Genomic DNA, 12,536 nt, shown 5'->3' on the forward strand with positions numbered 1-12,536 from the left:
CGCCAACGGGGGTTGCAGTGGGTGAAAGGCAGCGGCAGGCGTAGGCAGCGGCAGGCGTAGGCAGCAGCAGGCGTAGGCAGCAGCAGGGGATAGGAGCGACCGCCTGTGGGTCACAGGGGGGTCACACTGACCAGCGCGGTGAGGATCCCTAAGTAGGAGCCCGGAGGGAGGGTCAGCAGGGAGGCGGGAGGCTGGGTAGCCAATGGGCAGTGAGGGGAGGCGGGACTGCGGGGACCGGAACAGGGAAGCGGGAGGAGGGGAAAGAGTGACCGGGGCAGTGGCGGCGGAAACGGCGAAAAAGAAGAAAAACAAGCAGGCAGCGAGCGGAGGCCGGTACCTGAGAGCGGCGGAAGGAGGTAAGTGGCGCCAACGGGGGTTGCAGTGGGTGAAAGGCAGCGGCAGGCGTAGGCAGCGGCAGGCGTAGGCAGCAGCAGGCGTAGGCAGCAGCAGGGGATAGGAGCGACCGCCTGTGGGTCACAGGGGGGTCACACTGACCAGCGCGGTGAGGATCCCTAAGTAGGAGCCCGGAGGGAGGGTCAGCAGGGAGGCGGGAGGCTGGGTAGCCAATGGGCAGTGAGGGGAGGCGGGACTGCGGGGACCGGAACAGGGAAGCGGGAGGAGGGGAAAGAGTGACCGGGGCAGTGGCGGCGGAAACGGCGAAAAAGAAGAAAAACAAGCAGGCAGCGAGCGGAGGCCGGTACCTGAGAGCGGCGGAAGGAGGTAAGTGGCGCCAACGGGGGTTGCAGTGGGTGAAAGGCAGCGGCAGGTGTAGGCAGCGGCAGGCGTAGGCAGCGGCAGGCGTAGGCAGCAGCAGGGGATAGGAGCGACCGCCTGTGGGTCACAGGGGGGTCACACTGACCAGCGCGGTGAGGATCCCTAAGTAGGAGCCCGGAGGGAGGGTCAGCAGGGAGGCGGGAGGCTGGGTAGCCAATGGGCAGTGAGGGGAGGCGGGACTGCGGGGACCGGAACAGGGAAGCGGGAGGAGGGGAAAGAGTGACCGGGGCAGTGGCGGCGGAAACGGCGAAAAAGAAGAAAAACAAGCAGGCAGCGAGCGGAGGCCGGTACCTGAGAGCGGCGGAAGGAGGTAAGTGGCGCCAACGGGGGTTGCAGTGGGTGAAAGGCAGCGGCAGGCGTAGGCAGCGGCAGGCGTAGGCAGCAGCAGGCGTAGGCAGCAGCAGGGGATAGGAGCGACCGCCTGTGGGTCACAGGCGGGGACATATTGTATAAGGGCGACACCCTCAGGCAGAACAAAGGAATCCAATTGTCTTTTCAATGCTTGACTGTAAATACTAGGGCTTTCTGTATAACCCTGAGGGACTCTAAAAAAATCTGTAAGACCTATTATTCAAAGTAAAACCGAAAAGGTATCGGCTATCAGGGTGAATAGGAATCGAAAAGAAGGCATTTTTCAAATCAATAACTGAAAACGTGGTCGCCGTTGGCGGGACCAAAGTGAGTAATGTCGTGATATCAGAAACCACTGGGTACTGAGGTATCACTATCTTATTCACTTCCCTTAGGTCAATGATAAAACGATAAACCCTAGTATCGGTATCTTTCTTCAAAATGGGTAAAATAGGACTGTTGCAGACATTATAGGGAACTTCCTCCACTACTCCCACCTGAATCAAATCCTGCACGATCTGTATAAGTGCCTCCTCCCCCTCCTGGGAAATTCGATACTGAGGGAGGCGCGGCAACACCGCGCCCTCCTGGACACTGATGTGGACCGGCGGAATCACCATCTGTCCCACATCAGTATCCGAAGTAGCCCACAAAGAATGAGGGAGGGACGCTAATGCAGCCTCCTCCGCAACCACACACATCCGTTCTGTCATAGGATGATTATCATTCAAGATCACACGCACTCCAGTAGGGGAGCAGCGGATCGTGGCTCTGAAGTGCTTGAGCATATCAAGACCCATAATGTTGTCAGGCGTGTTCGGGGCAAGCGAAAATGGACAGGGTGCAGAAAAATGGTCAACATGGAATGCAAGGGGTCGGGAAAGAGGGCTTCGAGAGAGTGTACCATCAAACCCTACCAATGTAACCATTAAGCCAGATGGGGGAGCCCTCGGAACCAATTGTTTGGACAGTGCACTGCGAGTAGCTCCTGTATCAACTAGGAACCGATCAGTAGAACCCAAAACATTTGCTGACACATAAGGACCCTTCTGATCAACCGGCACTTCAACTGATTCCAACCCCCATCCATCGCAATCCTACGCATGCTGTGAGTCATGGTACCCAGAACGGTCATTCCCAGACATCTGATACTGATTTTGCCGATTAAATACATTAGGTCTATCTCGTTGCTGCACGTTAGGCTCAAATCGAGCACGATCATTAGAGTTCCCTCTAAAATTCGAAAAAAACCCTCTACCTCTCGGTGGTCCCTGACCACGTCCCTGCCGAGATGCATATAACACCGGACACTCTCTAGCCCAATGACCCGACTGTTTACAATACGCACATTGATTCCTATTAACATCTGACCGACCCGAAGGGGGACCAAGGAATCCTCCTCTACCTCTTTCTACACCCCGACGAGGCGGACCATACACTTGTGCTAGCATCACCTTAGTTTTCAAATCTTTCGATTTCTTCTCCTCATTCCCCTTCGCTTCTTGTTCCTGACGCTCATAATACTGAGCCATAGTCACGAGGGATGCCGGAGACGAGGTGGACCAAGAACTTTCACTCGCTTTTAAACGAGCTGCTATTCCCGGTAATAAATTCGCCACATATTTATCAACAAAAAGATGTCGACCAGTATCATCCGTAAGTGACTGACCGCTGAAATCATGGAATGTCTCCTCAAAGCGTGTAAAGAAATCTGAAACTGATTCATCGACCTTCTGTTTACATGAGGCTAACATATTCCAGTCAATTTTTTTAGGGGGAATGATTGTTTTCAATTTAGTCAAGATAGCAGCAGGAAGGTCTAAAATAATCTGCGGTGGTTTTTGCGCGGGTTTTCTCTCCCTATCCTCATCCTCAATCTCGGACCACTTAGCCTTAAAAGCGGGAACATCATCCACCTTCCGCACAGATCTCCACATATCCGGTGGTAAAATGAGCCCAAAGAACAAATCTATATCCGCTAAAGTCATAGTACAAGAATTCAAGGCCCCTTCGACCTCTTCATAAAAGGCCGCTGGATTCTTGCGGGGGTCAGGCAATGCATTCTTCAATGCCATAACATCAGTCCTATGCCAGGGAGTATAAACCCAATTATACACAAAATATCCCCCAGCATCGGGGGAAGACATGTCTGAACTAGTACCCGCTCCTTTAGGAGGAACATACAAAGGTGCCGCCTCTCGCATCGGTTTAGCATGCACTAGTTCACTCTTATCTGAATGGGAGGTAGATGATTGATCGCCGCCGATATGTGAATCCAATTGCTCCTTCTCCCCTGCACGCAGGCGCGCTCTCTCTTTAAGTTCAAACGCCGCGTCCCGTAATGCAAACAGCCGTCGGACCGCATCGGGTACCATAGAGGGAGAAAAAACACCGTTACGTAATGCTTTAGAATCTGATACTACATCATCAGGCTCAAAGGCATCTGAATATTTCCGAAAGGCAGCAATCACGTCATGAGAAAAAGTTTCAAGAAAATACAGCCACTCTTTATCCCGCCAATGTTCCAAAGATTCCAATAATTCAGAAAGAGATAGCTTGTCCTTAAGCGCACGAAGAGAAATTTTCCGAAGCTCACCCATACGCTCAGTTGATAACATGGACCGCGTGTCTACCTTATCCGAAACCGATCCAGAATCCTGTGATCTCGGTGCGGACGCGCCAACATAAGGGGGCGGAGAACGATCTAATAAATAAAAATCATCTTCAAGATTAGTAAGGACAGGATAAAGTGGCTGGCGGACAGCATATTGACCCGAGACTTGCAACCTACGCTCTTTCTCTTGTCTCTCCGCCAGTTCTCTTTCTTCCTGACACTTCGCGTCCTGCGCTCTCACATGATCATTTTTCCGTTGCTCTTTATCAAACAGCGCTTTCTCACGTTTCTCCCGCTCACGCACTTCCTTCACCCATAACCGTACACATTCAAACATGTCTTGCCGAGCACGCCGTTTACACATACACTGTTCCACATACTCAATCTTTCGCATATCAAACGATCCATACAAAGGCCATCGTAACTCAGGATCCTTTTTGGTGTATTTCCTCCACACTGTGCTGTACATTATAGAGGAAAGACCATGCTTCACATACATATCCCTATTAGGAGTCCCCTCTGGGGGGGCTGGAGCAGATTCCTCGAGATTTAACCGGTTTCCAAAGCAGCAACACCACTTACGGAGTGCGCTAAAAGCAGGCATGCTCAAAAATAATACAAAATGCAGTATTATCAAAGAAAAATGGCACTTAAACTTTGCGCCGTTCAGATTTACACAACTCCGGAGAAATATCTCCACATTACCTGCCTATATGTGTTGCAACGCATATATTCTCACAATAATCAATACAAAATATGACCGGTCATCACAAATCAAACTCAAATAGCCAACCCAGGCTTCAAAACTCGGAGCAAGTACCGTACAACGGTTCTTACCAATCAAGAGTGTCCAGATTCCAACTGCCAAGTTCCACAATTCGCCCAAACGGCTGTCGCGGCAAACCGACAGAAGAGGTCTCAGTCGAGGACCGGCGCCACCCAGAAGGTCAGTTCGGAAGAGAAGGAAGAAAACCTCGGGATGCCAGGGCTAAAAACCTCCACTGGCAGTGATCACATCCCCGGCCAAATTCCTCACCTTCGTCACGACCAATCCTTCGAGCATCCGAGTCGCCGATGAGCCCCACGTGACGGGCGCCAATTGAAGAATACAGGCCCCAGCTAGGCCCGCAGAATACAAGGGTTCGCTCTCCTGTAACGAAAACTAGAAGGAAGTTGGCACGGAAACTGCAAATACAAAGACAAAGTTTATTAACCCTTAAGGGTGGTCCTACAACCTATACAACACTCTTCAGTATTGCATAGAGTAGCACAAAGAACTTGCGTACACAGTCCCCTTTTATACACAACAGAGGGGCTCATAAGTGGGTGGATACAACATGAGGCAAAGAACATTACCTTTTATGGACATTTTCGATACAGAATCAATATGTGGGCGGAGTAACCAATTTCCTGAGCCCGCGAAAACATGGTCAAGCAAGGACTAACTGATAACAGATGTGGTCAAGTCTGGGCATGCGCCAGACGGACAAAGGAGCTATTTATAGACTGTTACTAGGCAGATTACAAGAGCAACTAACACGAAGATAGGACTCTTCTCGTGCAGAGCACGTGGAAACACAACAATACAAAATGGAGTCCAGACATTAGTCAACATAAGAAGAGAAACTTGTTCTAAGTAAGGGGAATTCATGTCTTTAGTGAATGCTTAACCAGATCGCTGTTTTAGGTTTCAACAGTATTTCCGAATCCGCTGGTGAAAAAGAACAGGGTAGAAAGGAGTTAAACTGGGGCTGGGCCTCACACTTTCCATCATTGTGTATGGGGGAAGACCCCTAACAATCCCATTTGCCTGCTCCATCTGGGTGGCAGCATTTACCATAGCAAAATAATAAACCATGACCCCTTGTTCAATTAACAAGTTAGTAAATACTAGTAGTTGACTCGATGGAGTAGAACTCGCTTCTGCGGGAATTACTTACATTTTTGCCTCTGAAGTGGGCAAATTGAAAGCACTGGAAATAAAAAAAGGACATACATTTTGCCAAAAGCCATACTTCAGTGGCAGCATAAAGTCAATCTAGCTGATGCTGCCTATTGTTAACTTGAATCAACTATGAAGGGTGTCATGGCATTTGGGATTTTCCATTCTAAACCATAACTATTCTACACAGGCTGCTACTAGGATTTAAAAGCATTGCTAATATTTTGCCAAAGTCACATGTCTCTCGTCCATTAAAAATTGCGTCTCTTATAAAGCAGACTATGGTACAGTGGCAGATGGTGATAATGGGCGTTACTGGTTTTGCCCTACCACCCTGAGGAAGAGGCAGGAAGAGAAGAAACACCAACAGATGGAATTAAATGTCTACTTTCCTTAGATGACAAAATGGGCCGAATTGAGTCTTTGTCCTACAGGTGAAGGGAGATGGATTTTGCATATTTCCTGCTGCCCAGCCATGGAAAGGTCTACTTCGCCAGGCAGGCACAAGCTACAGCAGCGATATCATAGTAGAGGGTGTCTCTTAGTTACAAAGACATTCATAGGATTGCTTTTGGAGCACTTGTTCAATGGCCCTGGAAGGAGTTAACAGAGCTCCATTCATTAAATGTACAAAGGCTGGACAGGCCGAAGAAGACCACGAAGGAGTGGGTGCCAACAACACATCAGCAATCAGAAGGGGGGACTGTAGGAAAAGTGTAATGGCTACAAGCCTGTTAAATGCTGGGTGTGTTTTGACTTCAGAAGAGGTATGGAGCTGAGTCTGTCTGTTCAGAGGGCACCTTCTTCCCCCTGGTTGGTAGTGCCAAGTAGTAGACTGGACCAGGACTGGCCCATGCAGGTAAGAATGGTGTGGCGGGGTGGTGAGTGGTCCGACAGCCGACAACGAGGGAAATTGAATTAAACAATTATCCCTCATCTGTCAAGCCCCCTCCATTCCACCGCTCTTAACTGCATGGGCTGCTCCTGGAATGGGCCCAAAATAATCCAGGAACTCATTCTGGACAACAAAACAAGGGGCATATTAGCAAGAAGAGGCGATAAATATCGCTAACCCAGGCATTTTTTTTTATCGCCGACTATCACTGGACTTCATAGCCGAGATAGCGCGTTATTTTCTCCAAAAAGTAATGTCTGCTAAAATGCTGGGGCAGCATTGTAAATATCGCGATGTGCACATCGGCGATATTTGCAAGGCTGTACTGCCCAGTGACACCCACTTTGCATCTCATTAGAGCTGCAAAGGGAGGCGTCGGGAAAAAGGGTGCTAACATGTGAATATGCATGTTAGCACCCTCTTGTAAATAGGGCAATAGTTTTATCTCTGCTTTTTTGGCTTTTAAAGCCAAAAAAGCAGAGACAAATCCCTTGTTAATATGCCCCTTTTTTAAAAAATCATATCTTTTTATTGATTGAAAGCAGTTGAAACATAGCAATACACCACAGTCTTGCATCTTACATCCGTATATTGATACTACACCACATAATACATTTCTTCATCATACTCCATCCCAGTACAGTACAAATTTACCATTATCCCACTTGGAACTCTATCTGTTGATCATCTTCATCGATCAAAGATTGTATCGTCCGAGCCGTGGCGGTGGCACATGGATAGCCCCTGTATTAATTTCTCCTGTTCCACACCTTTCCCCATTTTTGAGGGCAGCCTCTGCTCTCATAGACTGTTTATTTCTGCTACCATACACCAATCCATGCCCCCCTTCCACTCCTGGAGGTTTGGTATAATTTTGTCCCTCTCAAAGGTATACTATGTTTTGTTTTGCAATTATCAGATCTAGGGTTACCCAGGTCCGATTGCCTCGTCCCATGTCCTTAGCCTCCCACACATTAATCAGACACCACTTGGCAGAGAAAGTAAATGTCACACCATGGATCCATTCATGCAATGCACCACCGAGTCCCAATAGGATTGAATTTTGGAGCAAGCCTAAATTGTGTGGTAGAATGTCCCCTCCTGCCCACAACATCTAATCCAGAATGGATCTACTCTTTTACCCATCTTTACCACTGTGCTTCAGGAGATATAGGCCCTATGTAGTGGTTTAAGTTGGATCAGCCGGAAACGGGTCCAAATGGCTACCTGCCCAGGTGATGCGAAGGCTTCTGGCCAATCTTCGTTGTGCAAGTCCACTATATCCCTCTACCAGCTTTTGGGACAACTGTCAAGAATGTCAGGGGAATTGTTTATGAGTTTTTTATATGTGAGCGATATCACCCTGTGAATGATAAGATCTTCGAGGAGTCTATTTTCTAGAAGCGATGATTCTGGATGGACCTTTCCACGGGGCAGTGCCACTCACACGGTGTGCCAAATTTGTAGATAGCAGAAGGCCTCAGTGGGGGCCAGATCATGGGATTTTTGTAAGTCCGCAAAAGGTGTCATCTCCTTCCTGGAGTATAAGTCTCCCACCCTCGTGCCTATTGCACCCAGAATCTCGGAATCCTACAAGTGTTTCACCTGAATGATTCTGTTTCTTCACCATAACTTGGTGAGTGTTGAATGTCAAATTTGAACTGTCAGCACCGTCAGTCCCTCCACGGTGAGGTGATGAGGACTGGTGCTGAGTGCTCGGAGATGCCCCTTTGGTTGTAGAACCAAACAGTCCATCCAATAAGCAAGTTCCGTCAATGGTTGATTTCCCCACTGGTTGATGACTATCAACTGCACCACTCTGTAGTATGTTTGGATATCTGGCAGGGCTATCCCTCCATCATATAAACTTTGCGTTAGTTTATTAAGGGTGATTCACAGGGAGTCTCCATCCCATAGCACGGTTCTGATCTCACTCTGTATGGTTTTGAAATAGGTATCTGGCACAGGGAACAAAAAATTTGTAGTAGCGCCATCATTTTTTTTTTTTTTAAATAGGGCCGGCCTCCCCAATAAGGACTGCCAGTGTTGGACATCACTTTTCAGTTGGGTCAGTGGAGCCTGCAGATTTTTAACATTAAAAAGGTCAGGACTGGTTGTGATAAAGATTCCTAGATACCAGAATCCTTCCGTCACTATTCACCCCTCACAATCCTTCGCTAATCGCACCGCTGGTTCATGAAAGACAAATACCACCGTTTTGGTCCAATTGATGATATATCAGGAACATTTCAAAAGTTGGCGAAGATGTTCAAAATTATGGCAATGGAGGACTGGGGAGCCGCTATATAGAGAAGAATTTCGTTAGCATATAGCGATGTTCTATCATCCCATTCCTAAGTCCAACGGAGGACACAAATTAGTGGGTCACCTCGGATTCAGGCTGCCAAGGGTTCAAGTATTAGAGCAAATAGGTGTGGTGACAATGGGCAGCACTGCCTAGTCTCTCATTGGAGGGGTAAGACTCTGGATGCTCTTCCATTTACCACCACTTGTGCCAGGGGTTCGGTGTAGAGGAGTCGAATCCAGGTCAAGAATTGAGGCCCAAATCCCAGATGTGTGAGCACAGTAAAGAGATATGGCCACTCAACCGTGTCAAAGGCCATGCAGCCATCAAAGTGTCAAAGCCACCCCTACCTCCTGGATTCTATTTGCGTGTCCTAAGACTCCGTGGAGACATCTCAAATTAAGAGCAGTATTGTGACCGGGCGTAATTCCAGACTGGCCCGGATGCACCAGCCTAGAAACGATTGGGATGAGTAACAGGGTATTACAACTGTCGAGGCGAGTCTCTTACCTCTTGGTGGCCTGCCACGGCTCCTGCTCTTTTCATAAATCTTCAGTAGGCGAGATGCCTTGTGAGACACTGTAAGTTTATATAGTTCTATTTGCAACCCATTGGGTCCCAGTGCCTTGCCTGAGTTTATAGCTTTAATTGCTTGTGTCACGTCTTCTAACGTATGTTCGCTATCTAGGAGCTGTACGTCTTCTGGTGTAAGACAAGGGAGCGGTTGATCCATAAGGAGCTCGAGGAGGTCTTGTTGAGTGGCTATAGTCTCTGTAGAATAAATCCGGGCGTAATTGGCAACAAATGCTTCCGCAATTGCTTGGGGGTCTCTGAGACACACTCCGTCCCTTGAGCAGATGGCTGCAACCCACCAGTTTGCCCTTTCTCATTTGTCTACCCACGCAAGGAGTAGCCTGCTTTGTCTCCCTGCTCATACACTCAGTGTTGCATCATCTTGTTTGTGGCTCCGGACGAATCTGTCAACTGGTCTTCCTATTCTTTTTCTTTGAGGCTCAAAGTGTGTCACAAGTCTTAGTCCTCCTTTCCTATCAGTTGTGTCTCTAAGTCTAAAGAATCTTGTTCTAACTCCTCCACTGCTGCCCTGTTGTCTCACTTGTGGCCCACTATTAAACATAGGGCTTGTCCTTTGATTACCATTTTATAAACCGACTGTTCATTCTCTTTAAAGTAGTGATCTGTAGCTCCAACGCGCCCCTTCCCGATCTCTGGTATTTTAGTATACCAGGGAATAATGGCGCATGTGTTGTCAGTACATGGCGTGCCTACACTATATCACGCCCTTTGTAGGACATCTGGTGGCCAGTTGTTGTAAATCTCTAAAACATGGAGGGTGCGGTGCTAACGATATAAGGAAGTTAATTCACGAGAGACTGCCCTGTGCCCCAAGTGAAAAGTAAACTCCTGCTTATTAGGATTAAGCATTCTCCAAATATCAATCAGGCTGAGTAAAATACTAATTTTAACCATTTTCCATGCCTCTGTCACATTTTATTGTGGACAAGTACAAGTGTGAGAGCGAAAGGGTGTGTCTTGTCACAGTGATGCCTGAGAGAGTCAGGAGTATTGTGTTCTGGGGTGTCTACCCACTTGTTCCTCTGTGAGTGAGTTGGAGGGCAAGTGAGACACTATAGCTAGTCGGTCCCAGGCTCATGGATACTAACCTGGTGGGATGGCTCAGTCCCTACCTACTGAGGTCTTATGGTCCCAAGCATAGTTCTGTGACTCCACAGCATCCCTGCAACAGAGGTATGGCCTCATCTGTGTCCCATTCAGAACCGACATAACATCAACCTTTCTCTGTTACATGTTTGCACTCATCGAATTGATATTTTTCCTACAGTACAAAATAAGTTGGCTAATGTCTTGTTTGCTTGGTGGATGCACAGTGCAGGGTTGAGTGTGTTATAATAATCTTACATGAATAAAAATAAATATTAATAAAATAAAAGGGCTAACCACCTACACTAAACACACAAAGGATTTTCCTCTTGGGTCCAATTTTGTTCATTGAGTTACTAAGAGCTTTAGTCATTCAGTGTGCTGTTTTTTTCTCCCTTTTGACATCATTGTTCTATAGGTAAGGGAAAAGATTAGTCCTTAAAAATAAGGCTGTCTAGCACATCCAAAACCTGTCACATATTATTGGGTTGTCTGGCTCAAAAGTTGATTTGCCTGCAAAAGAATAAGATGCTGTGTTATACCATCATATATTATACAATATATTTGGCACCTAAATATTACTTGATACAGACCAGTAATTACTGTCTGCTTTATCCATATATTTCAACTACATTATATTTTACATCTGATGCTCGTCTTGCACATGAATATTATGCGCTGCATTGTTACATGTCATATGCAACGTTTACACTTGCAAGTTATTTTCTGCACATAATGCATATTTTACACCTGACTGTCATAGTCCTGATATGACAGATATTTTGTGCATGTACGCTACGGTATATAAAACTACCTAGAAAACTATTGCTGGCTTTTTTAAAGATACATATTTTGCCCCTAAATGTTCCTCAATTGACCGCATGTTTACTTCTGACAAGACCTTTATATAGTTAATGATTATTGATTTATTATGGCATATATTTCACCTGTTACTGGTGTGGGGGTATGATTCCAAGGTGTTTGACACCAAACACAACATGTTTCCGTGCAGCCAGTCCAAAGTTAGCATTTACCATTTGGTTATAATGCACTTAAGAGTATATGGTCAGGCTGCACTACAAACAGCATCAAAGAAGGGTCTCCAAACACTGCAGAGGGGCTCTGCCCATGCAGGGGCACCCTCTCACATAAGAACCAAGCACTCTGCCTTCAGGATTGATAAGGCCTGCTATAGGAGTGACTTATAGGTTTATATGTGGGTATATATATATTCAGTGAAAAAACCATGGGTTTCACACACGTTATAGTTAGGAATTAGCATTTAAAAAACCTTAGAAATTCAGTGAAAAAACCATAGGTTTCACACATGTTATAGTTAGCTGGACATTTCACTCGTAAAAAACCAATGAAATTCCCCCGTTATAGTTAGTTCAGCTAACTATAACTCGCGCGCCCGCAATGCACTGCTGATGACGTCACATATTACATCACTCATGACATGGTCAGTGACATCACTCATGACATCACTGATGACATCTCAAATGACATCACTGATGACATCATCCAGTGAATGTGTGTTTTTCTGAAAATTACATATGTTTTATATATGTATATCTCAAGGTCGATGGAAGAATAAATGGGTATATAAGTGTCTAAATGGATGAATTGTTTTTGAAAAATTGATTGTATAACTGACTGATTAAGTGTATCTTAGTGAATACATGGCTTAGTGAGTAATGTTTAAATATGTAAATATCTGTATCAGTCTCGCACTTTGTGTATAAGTGGCTGCATGGGTTGGTGAGTAGCTACATGAGTGTCTATATAGGTTATTAGTTGGTTTTTTGAGTATCAGTGTCTGATGTCTGTATGGTTCGGTGGGGGGTATTACGTAGTGTATAGGTGCATGAATGAATGACTCACTCTTTGTATGTGTTGAAGACAGCATGTGTGCAGGACTGTATGGGTGCATGAGTGTGTGCATGGGTGTGTTAGTGAGTGATAGACTGTCTCA

This window comes from Triturus cristatus, chromosome 11 (assembly GCF_964204655.1).
Source record: "Triturus cristatus chromosome 11, aTriCri1.1, whole genome shotgun sequence".
Lineage (NCBI taxonomy): Eukaryota > Metazoa > Chordata > Amphibia > Caudata > Salamandridae > Triturus > Triturus cristatus.